Genomic DNA, 11,083 nt, shown 5'->3' on the forward strand with positions numbered 1-11,083 from the left:
TCTTTGTGGATGAAGCAAACATTTGAGGTAAGAAGCCTGAAGTGGCCTTTGGTCAAGTTCTACGGATGCAAAAATCTCATTAATACTCTTGTATAGTGATGTTGGTTGTTGGTCCCTTCCTGGTGATGCCCTTGCCATTTCTAGGAGAGATTGACATTTGATAGGAAGCTCCTTCTTCCCTCCTAGGTTCTTTGGCTGGTCTAATAACTACATTGACATAAAACAGATGAATAGGAGAAAAACAAGTTTAATGTTTACCCTTGGGGCCCTATAAAAAATATGAGACTCAAAGAAGTGACCAGGGTGGGCAGATTTTATGTCCTTTAGTCCAAAAAAAAACCTGTGAAGAATTGACAAAGCAAAAGCAAGGAAGTTTGGAGAAGTTTGGGTTTGGGATAGTAAATTAGTGAAGATGTAACAAGATTTGTTTATATAGCTTTCTTGGACCCAAATTCCCTATTTCTGGTGACAAGAATGTGTTGTGGCACCTTCGCCTTGGGACATTTATATCCTGCTTTCAAGGAGACAGAGGAGCGTCAGAGCATCCTTCTTGTACTAGCTCTTTTTCAAGTAACTTTTTTTCAAAATAATCAATATGCCCAAATGTCATATTTTGGGGCAGCCTCTTCCACTCCTCCTGAAAAGGTTTAAAACACAGAGTGCAATAGTGTGTGTCTGTGTGTGTGTGTGTGTGTGTGTGTGTCTGAGTGATGAGGAAAGAGCCTAGCTCAAATCTATCCTATACTCAGCAGATTACCTCTTTACAAGGTAACCATTGAAGTTGTCCAGACTTAATATTATCATTCTTTGTATACATACCAGCTCCTCCCATTCTATTCCCCCGTGTGAGTCATGGGGGGGCGCAGTCATCTTAGAGCATAGTGGCTAACTGACAAAGCTTGGAGCCTGGGTTCAAACCCTATCTCCTCCACTCACTAGGTGTGTGACCAAAGCCACCTCCTTGTGCCCCAAGGCTCATGGTAAGATCTCCAGGCCGTCTGGGTATTTAAATGAGTTATTTCACTGAAAACACTTGAGACAGTTCTTGGCACATAAGGTTAGCTTATTATTCATGATTATTAAAATTTTTAATTATTAATATATAATGATACTCCCTTTCATACTTCTCATCAAGACGCTTAATCTCCAGTCCTGTTCCAGTACAAAGTTACTGAAGACTCACCACAAAATGTTGAGGTTCCATCGTGTTTTAGTCCACTCGCCCCCCCGAGCACCACTCTCTCCCTTTCTTTGTTACTGTTAACTAATAGACTTGTTTCCCTGCTCACTCATCTATTTCCATAATTTTGAATTACTCCTTCCAGTGTATGTTTTTATTAATCCTCCCCTTCCCCGAGCTCAAAGTAACTTGCATATCCACTTAGCGATTTATTAAACCCCTTCTTCCAATCTGGCTGTGTGTAGAAACACAAAGAAACGAGTGTGTCGTGACTGCTCCCTCTCATCTTTGCTGCCTGATAGAGAAAGGAGGAGTCAGGCATGGCTTAGCCCATGAAGGACAAGGAAGCTTGTAGATGCTCTGACGGTCTACACAGCGTGCAGGAGTCCCTAGAGACAGAAGTGCCTACCACACAGAAGGAGCTCAGGAAACATTTAAATAATGTTGAATGGCCAATCTCATCTTCGACTCAGGCATCAAAGATAAGATTATTTGCCTTGAAAAATAAGCAGCTATTTTTCTGGAAGGACCACCAGACATTGGGGGCTTGAAGGGTAAGCCAGGAAATGTCATTTTAGATAGAAGGAATAGCATGAACAGAGCTTGGAAGCACAAATCATAGGGTTCACTGACTACGAAAGCCTGAGGGCTTCCAAAACTGTTAAGAAAAAATGAGAAATTAAATTTCAATTTATCCCAGAGAAAACTGAAGAAGAGGGACTGACCCATCCTGCTCTGCCGATTTCAGCGATGGGCGTTGTTTTGCCTTGGGATTGTTAAGTAGCCATACGAAAAATAAAGATAATCCAAGTTATTTTGTTTTCAGATTTTTAAATATTTATTTCGAATTCTGTTTCACATTTTTATCAGAAAAATTATATTTTCTCTTAAACATGTGATTTTAAAATTATATTGAAAATCCTGCAGAGAGTTTTTTTTTCTTTTATGGTCGAGAAGTCATCTCCACCTTAATAATGAACATATAAAATGAATAGGAAAAGACAGCAAATTCCTAAGCAGCTTCTAAGAACCTGTCCCCTACCGTAGCATGAGCTTCACATGGGCTAACCTTCTCATTCCTTGTCCCTATCATGGGAATATATAGATCAGTGGACACAAGAAAAATGTATCCATGGAGAAAAAAAAAAGTCAGTAGACCATAAAAAAAAAGTGATAATAATAATTAATTTAGTTTTTTGAGAAAGAGAAATACCAAATGTTAAATTCTTCTTTTTTTTGGTTAAAATTTTTCTAATGTTTATTTATTTTTGTGAGAGAAACACACACAGGTGTGAGCAGGGGAGGGACAGAGAGAGAGGGAGACACAGAATCCAAAGCAGGCTCCAGGCTCTGAGCTGTCAGCACAGAGCCCAAAGTGTGGCTTGAACCCACAAATGGCGAGATCATGACCTGAGCTGAAGTCAGCGCTCAACCAACTGAGCCACCCAGCTGCCCCAAATTCTTATTTTAGAGTTAAGAATATGCAGTAAACATTCACTTGACTTTTTTTTAAATGGAAATATTTTCATGTATGTTTCAATTCCATATTGGAGTCAGTTGAAGAGGAAAGATTAACATGGAGGGTAGAAAAATAAATTCCAAGGAGAAGAAGAACAACAACAACAACAATAACAACAAACCGCCAAATAATAGTAATAACAACAACAACAACAACAACAACAGATAAGGGGAACAGAAATAAAGTCAGGGGAGAGAGACAAAAGAAGGAAACTAAAAAGACTCTAAGGTGAACATCGCAACATAAGGTATTAAGCTTTTCTTCCAAGCTTCTGGTTCATTTGATTTGTGGCTCATTCAATTTGTGTTCTTCAGGAAGGAACCAGCTTCTCAGCATTTAAAACAATCTTTTCTGTCTAGAATGTACGCTTAGAATCTTAGGAGAGCTACAAAAGCCTTTCAGCATTTTGCTAATGAGGAAAGCAGCCCGGAAGGAAGACCGTTGTCCCCAAGAGGACTTGGCTTTAGAGCCAGGACTAAGATCCTGTTATTCCCTTTTCCCTTCTACCACCCTGCCTCCCCCCACCTCACCCCACCCCCTCCCTCCCCACACAGGGCTCTTTCTACAGCACCATCTCCTGCCTGCTTGTATTGTAAAACTTCATAACTTATTTCTTATCTTTTAAATGAAGCTTTATTTCCCAGTGGAATGGTTTATTGCACAGCTGTGAAGCTGTAACTAATGTTTTCAAACCCGGTGGAATGGATTGCCGGCTAGAACCAAGAAGTCCCTTTAACAGTCAAATACGGCATTGTTTTTGTTTCCTGATGGGATCAGGACTTCCTTAGTCCACCTCTTTTCAATACATTATTCTTCCATCACGCACAATTTGTATAAAAGCAAACGCAACATTGTGGCCTGATTTGGACAAGAGCTGTGGGAAGGTCACAAGCAAAATGCTTCCACCCCAAGATAAGGGAGGGCGGGAACAGAGATGTATCACAGATCTGTTACATGCCAAACGCTTGGTATTCGTATCTCATTTCATCCTCACTCTCCCCTGGGAGATGGACACAATGAAAACTGGTTAAAGATAAGGAACCGGAGGCCCAGGGAAGCTGTAAGGTTCAGGCAAGGCCACACAGCTAGTACACATGGGAAACAGGATTTGAACTCAGTTCTAAACCTGTGGTTTTCTGCTACCTGTTTTTTCCCAGCTGTTCCAGAAGAGTAGACAGTCAGCGTTTGCTCCACATCACCTCTCCCACACGCTAGAACTGTGTACCCAAGAAGTTGCTGCATAAACGTCTGGTAAATAATCTAATGGCCTTTCAGATTTTCTCCTCTGAATAAGATAACCAAAGTTTCCATCAGAGAAAAAATAGTTATTATAATTTGGCCAAACATTATCTCCTGGTGTTTTAGAAGTCACCAAGATGGAGTGGTCTAAGATGGGCTTTGTAACAGAAATGTCAACCTCAAGGCCCGTCTGTCACTACATGCTGTTGAGCCTTTCGGGCATCACTTAGCTTCCTAAGCCTTTTTTCTCACCTTAAAAATGGGTATAATGCTAATGTCGGCAAGGCTTAGAATAATATACATAAAGTACCTGGTGTAGGTAGGATTTCAACAAAATGAAGGCCATGATTATTATATGAGAAGATATGGTGAAAATAAGTAGGGGAACTCATCACTTGAAGGCCAGATAGCAAGAGCAGGTCCAGGCTCATTTATGAGAGCATTGAAAAGAAGGAGTGTGAGGTTGAGACTTGTCACATGAAGTAGAAATTTGGACATAAGGGAAAGTGATGGGCTAAATTGTGTCCCCCTTTCCAAAATTCATATATTGAAGTCTTTACCCCAGTAGTCCGGAATACAATCTTATTTTGAAATAGGATCATTACTTGTGTAATTAGTGAATACAAGGTCCTACTGGTATAGGGTGGACCCTTAATCCAATATAACTGGTGTCCTTATTTAAAAAAGGGAAGTCTGGACACTAACATGCACACAAGGAAAACACCGTGTGAAGATTAGAGTCATGTGACCACTTGCTGAGAAATCACCAGAGGATACAGAGGCGAGCCTGGAACAGATCCTTCCCTAGTGCCTTGGGGGAGCACAGCCTTGCTGACACCTTGATGTGAGACTTCCAGCCTCCAGACTGTGAGACAATATGCTTCTGTTGTTTAAGCCACCCAGTTTGTGGTACTTTGTTAAGACAGCCCTTGCAGAATCATACCGTGTCTAAAGGGAATGCTTAGTACAGGTGATGGGATGCTTAACATTTCAAGGCCCTATAGGATAAGTGACATAATTCTTTTGGATGTGACAGCAGCACGTTGAGTTAGGGCCTTGGGCAGAAGCTAAAAGTCCAAGCTTTGTCAGAGTTACCTAGGAAATCAACCCTGTACAAGCAGAGTAACCATTTGTTGTGTTTTTAAGGAGGGTAGACTACAAGGGGGAGAATGTCTTTAGGAAGAACATGTCCTTGTGGTTTTGCTAGATAAAGTGTGAAGGATACTTGTTAAGAGTGAGGAACTCTCAGTTCTATAAAGAGGAGCAAGGAACAAGTCAACAAAGAAAAGATGTTATGGAGTCCAAGTGCAAATCTACTGGGTTGAACCAAAACAAGATCAGAACTAGCCCTAAAGAATCCGAATCCTTTCAGACAATAGTATCCATAGGTTATATGTCTACAGTGTCCCATAGATCCTTTAGAAGCCACTTAGTGAGTGCTAGCTCAATTATTTAAGATTAAGTGACAATTTGTAGGGGGCGGAACAATTATTCTTACTTTAGAGACGAAGGAGTCTCGTGTTGCTTTGTATAAACCTTTCAAATAACAGAATGGGATGAACAGAACCCAGGGATTCTGGCTCAGTCCTGAGCTTGCCCTGTAATTCCATAGCTACCCAGAATCTATGCAGGGTAAGGGAGTGATTCAGCAAGCTGGATGCAGAAAGTCCACGCTTTTGTGAACATCTCTCACTATCTTTAACTTCTGGGGAAGCACAGGATAACACAGTCCTCTTGATTAGGGCAAAAGTCCCCAAGAACTAGAGGGTAAAGTCCAGTACAGCTCAAGGGAATCAAGGACAGCCTTTTTTCTCATTACTTCATCCTCCCTGAGAACACCAGTGGCTGAAATATAGAAACTAGGAGCGTGTTTATTATCTACCTTATTGTAACAGTTCATTTGGACTTTAACCTTCTTGGGCTGTCACTGTTTCAGATAAGGGCTTTGTGACACCAGGATTGAGAAAGATCTCCGCTATTTCACATCTTCCCGAGATAATGGGAAGTTGTTTGCACATATTTATTTTTTGGTTCGAGGTTTGTCTCTACTCAGAAACGCCAGCCCCGTGCTGGGATCTGCTGGCTCTCTGTTTGGCACAACTCAGCCTGGTGGCCTTATCTGCAATCTCAAGCTGACAGAGGTGGGAGGCTCAAGAAATACTAGAAAGATGAAGACTTGTTTGGAAGGATGAAGGGGACGAAGGGAGAGAAAAGCGTGCTGCCCCAAGGGAGAGCTGAAAATTGCGCAAGAGTGGCTCAACAGAAATGTGGCAGTGGAATTTGGAATCTGAACTGTTTGTCAGAATTGATGAAGACATTCTCACCATGGCAATTTATCAGTGAAAAGCAACTTGCCATTAGGGGCAGGAGGAAAGCCAATATTATCATGAAACTTTGGTGAAAAACATGTGTGTGACAGTCCTCATACACATGCTCGGGAGGAAAAGGAGATCTAGACAAGGAAACAATGGTTTTGTCAACATCAACAAGACTGAATTTGACAACTCTTACCATCAAAAAAGTTTCCCTATATCTCACCTATGTCTCTTCTGTTCTTACCCTTTACGCTCCTTTTCTCTCATTTACCTCTGTTGGGTTTGATAAAGAAGCACTGTTTATACAGTGACTTATACCACTGTGTCTCCTGAAAGAATGCAATCAGATCAGATCACAAGGTATACTGAGTAAACAGCTGGCTCATGGATGGGGTCATAGCATCTTGGCGAGCTGTGCCAAAAATCATTTGTTACTAAAAGTAAACTGCCTAAGTTTATGCACGATTCACCTATTTTTAGATAGGGGGTGAATCGAAGGTTATCCCAATCATAATGCCATCCTCACTTCTGGGCACTCCAATGTCATTGCTTCAGAGTTACAATTCGTGTGGAAGCAACTGCATATCCTTACTGACCACTTCTCTATTTGACAAGTATTTGTAAAGCACCTACTTTGTGCGGGTCTCCTGCCAGGGCCAGGAGGATACCTCATGTACATGACCCGTCCTCGTGAACCTTGCCAAGTGGAAGGAAAAGCTACTAGGTACCTTGTATATGATGTCATTACCTTTACTACAACCCTAAGAGGTACCGTTGTTTTCCCAATTTTATATATTTTGGCGGCTAACACTCTAAAGCCCATTCTCCAAACCAGTGGCCTCCAAACTACCGAGCATGTATTCCTTTCAGTAAAGATGATTTCAGCACTCACCTGTGTGCATGTGTATACTGTATCTATCTAAATAAATATACATGTACATATATTTAAGTTATTTATGTTTAAATACATATAGATTTATGCATTATATGTTCACGTATATGTACATTATGTGGATCTTCCTGTACACCTCACCTTGGAGTCTCTCCACCACTTTACCACATGGCCTCCTGATTTTGTCTGTGTATAAATGGAATAATCTACTTCTGTTCTCCCCCCCCCCACTCCCCACCTAACATTAGGTTTTGCTCTAGATGAGTGGGAATGGGAACCTTATCTAACAACTTAATCTAGAAAATGTATCTTTAAAATTTTTTTAATGTTTTTTTTTTTTTTGAGACAGAGACAGAGCATGAACAGGGGAGGGGCAGAGAGAGAGAGAGAGAGAGACAGAATCTGAAGCAGGCTCCAGGCTCTGAGCTGCCAGCACAGAGCCCGACGCGGGGCTCGAACCCACGAACCGTGAGATCATGACCTGAGCCGAAGTCGGACGCTTAACTGACTGAGCCACCCAGGCACCCCATAGAAAATGTATTTTTTTTTTTAATAAAAAGCAATCATTTTCAAGTTTAAACTGCATCTTTGTATTGCTAAAGATGTTTTGGCAGAATTCCCTGATGAGTTTTTTTATATGCAAAGGTGAATTTGACTGGCTCTGTAAATTCTACTCATCTGCTTTGAATTCTCTTTCCTGGGAGGGATCTTAAGTCCCTCCAACAAAAGAATGAGTGTCTTAGATATGTTTCAGCACCAATAAAGGACTGCATACATCAGTAAACCTCTGTCCTTCGGTGATGACTTTGTTGGAAAAAGAAAGGAGCCTTTTACTTCAGCTGTAGAATAGGAATTACACTCCTGTGGAAGCAAAGTGCCCCAGACACAGGAGGGAGGCCCGTGGGCTGCTCCAATGTCCCAAGCAGGGAGGGCTGGGAATGCAACGGATAGTCTTTTAATGAATGGAGCCACGGAGGTGAGGCCAGGGCCATCACTAGCTGTCTCCGCAGGCACTGTGAAAAGGAGGGCTGAGAAGCTGGATCCACAGAGATGAGACCTTCCAGCCCCACCCCATCACCCGAACTTCCTCGTCTGCTGTGGAGACCTTTCTCGAAAGTGGATGCAGCTTCCTCCTTGACTGGACACTGCCCTTGCCTCCTCTGGGAGCTGGGTTCTCATCCATATTTCCACTTCTGAGGGACAGCCCGGGGGCTACTAATTGTAACCCAGTCATTAGCTTCCTGGGAGGCATTGGGCCTCATTGGCTCATCTGGGAAAAGAAAGCACCAGAGTTAATGAACAACCTTCAAGGGTCCTTCCAGCTCTGGGAGTTTTTTTTTTAAATTTTTTTTTTCAACGTTTTTATTTATTTTTGGGACAGAGAGAGACAGAGCATGAACGAGGGAGGGGCAGAGAGAGAGGGAGACACAGAATCGGAAACAGGCTCCAGGCTCCGAGCCATCAGCCCAGAGCCTGACGCGGGGCTCGAACTCATGGACCGCGAGATCGTGACCTGGCTGAAGTCGGACGCTCAACCGACTGCGCCACCCAGGCGCCCCAAGCTCTGGGAGTTTTGACCCTGCATTTGTCCTTTTTCCTGACCTTTCCTCTCTTCCCACACTCACCTTTTAGAATGAAGCCGCTAGGGACAGGAGGATTTGTTCTGAAAACTGCCTCCAGTTGGGACATTGTTGTTGATCAGGTCGCTGCAAAGGGAAACTTAACAGACAGTTGAGTCCTTTTCTTTCACAGTATGCATGCACATACCCCGTTTTCTAACATGGTTTCCACCCGACATTTCAACTAACTGTCCCCATGTTGGTGCTTCTTCAAGTCAAAGTCTGTTTTGCACTCTTTGGAAGGAGCATAAACCATGACAAATGGCCTCAGTTTAGGCATATGGTGATGCATTGATTTCCTAGTTTGCTGGGATGTATTAGCAAACTTATTGTCCCCAAATGTAAAAATAATGAACTTACCACTGTGCGTGGAACATTGACAATGTGAAACAGATGAGATTTATTGAAGCCTCAGAGACAATCCTTAATTTTTAGTAGAACATTGCCTTTTGTTTTCACCCTGAGTGAATTTCAATGGCCTTCCCCCTAAAACCTTGTTTTAAGACAGTCATGGTGGTTAGGAATTAAAAAGTTGTTCTTTTTTTTTTCTCTTTTTTTCCTTACGTGAGTGTATTAGTTAGAGTTTATATTTGGCTATGATTAACAAAGACACAAGGCACAGTGGCTAAAACGTGATTGGAACTTTGTTCCCGCTCTTGCATCCTGAAGTTGAAAGGGAAAAGGCTCAGCCTCGTACAGTGGCTCCAAGATGCCCTCAATGTCCCTGGTACCTTTATTTCTGTTCCACTGGCTTTGCTTCATGATTTCCATCCTTGATGTTTCCTTCTCATTGCAAGATGGCTACCGCAGCTCCAAATCTTATGTCTAAGTTCCAGGCAGGGAGAGGAATAGAGGTGAGGGCAAATGGGCACATGCCAGTCAGCAGAGAGACCTACTTAACTATTTTTACTTAAATTTCATTGGCTAGAACTTCATCAAATATCTGCTTCTATCTGCACGGAAACCTGTAAGATGCATATTTTTTTGGGGTGCATTGACATTGCCCAAGTCAGGCCCAAGTCATTGCCAAGTTCATTAGAAAGGAAGAGGGAGAGAATGAATTTGGGGTAGGCTACGTACTAGTGGGGTTATTTGCCTTTCTAAAATGAATAGATGTTTGTTAAGGTAAACCTGAAAACTATGGAAAAGGAAAGGAACGAGATGATGATGATGTCAACTACCCAAAATGATCTCCTGTAGCATTTGGTGTACCTGTATGCTTGTTTTTTAATTAGCAATTGTAATTATTTTTCTGATGTATTTTTTCTGATTATAGAAGACATGCCTATTCAACAGGGAAACTTTGAGCAAAGTATAGAGAAGAAGATAGAAATCATCCACAATCCCATTATCCAGAGATAATAACTATACTATTTTGCTGCTTTTTCTGCCATTTTCAAGTATATATTACATATTAATTATCACAGCATATGTATACTTTGATATCTTTTTTCATCTTCTAAGTAAAAAAAGTGAATTTACGTATGACCCTAGCTAAAGTATCTCTGCACCCTTGTAACGGAGCATTCCCAAATGTGGTTGCAGAGTTATTTGGAAAGTGCCTTAAGTAGGAGAGAATGAATAGCATACACTGATTTTCTTCTGACCTGTTCCTGGGAGACCGTCATCACTCTGATTCTCAGACTCTACTTTATGGTCTTCTTTCTGTATTTTTCCACCTTAAAAGGTGACAAGTGCACATGCCAAGAGTTAAAATGGCCCTTAGGGGAATGTGGACTATTGCCCATTCTTACCACATGGCTCACAGAGGTGATTTTTGCTCCTGCTTGTAAATTCATAGGATCTCCAAGCTACGTAGGACCTTCACGGCTCGTCAGTCCAAACCTCTAATGCAACAGTAAAGAGATGAGGAAAAGGAAAAATGCCCTGCTCGGGGTCACAGCTGGCGTGGTCAGTACCCAAGTGTCTTCCTGGTAATCTTCCACTCTACTTGATATGCTTTGGATGATGAACTAGTTGGTAAACTTCAAAGGTATTATGACTCCCACAAAACTACACAACGACCCTCAGTCAGTTGCTAAAGGCATCACGTGAAACCTACGGATTTATAACTTGCTTAGGGTGGCATTTCTCAGGTTGGCAATTCCACATAATGTACCCAGATATTCAGAGAAAATGCCCACAGAAAACTGTTTCACTCACCATGAGCTCATTTCTTACTAAGTGCCATAGAGTTGTAGTATAGACTTACAAGACTTGCAGCCAGGTTGGGGAGATGAGAGGGAAGGGTGAACCGATATGGCACATCCATACAATGGAATGCCATGTGGCCGTAAAAGGGGATGAGGTAAATCTGTG

This window comes from Lynx rufus, unplaced genomic scaffold (genome assembly GCF_022079265.1).
Source record: "Lynx rufus isolate CCGP_SWC_20201006 ecotype Redwood Valley unplaced genomic scaffold, mLynRuf1.p SCAF_18, whole genome shotgun sequence".
Taxonomy (NCBI): domain Eukaryota; kingdom Metazoa; phylum Chordata; class Mammalia; order Carnivora; family Felidae; genus Lynx; species Lynx rufus.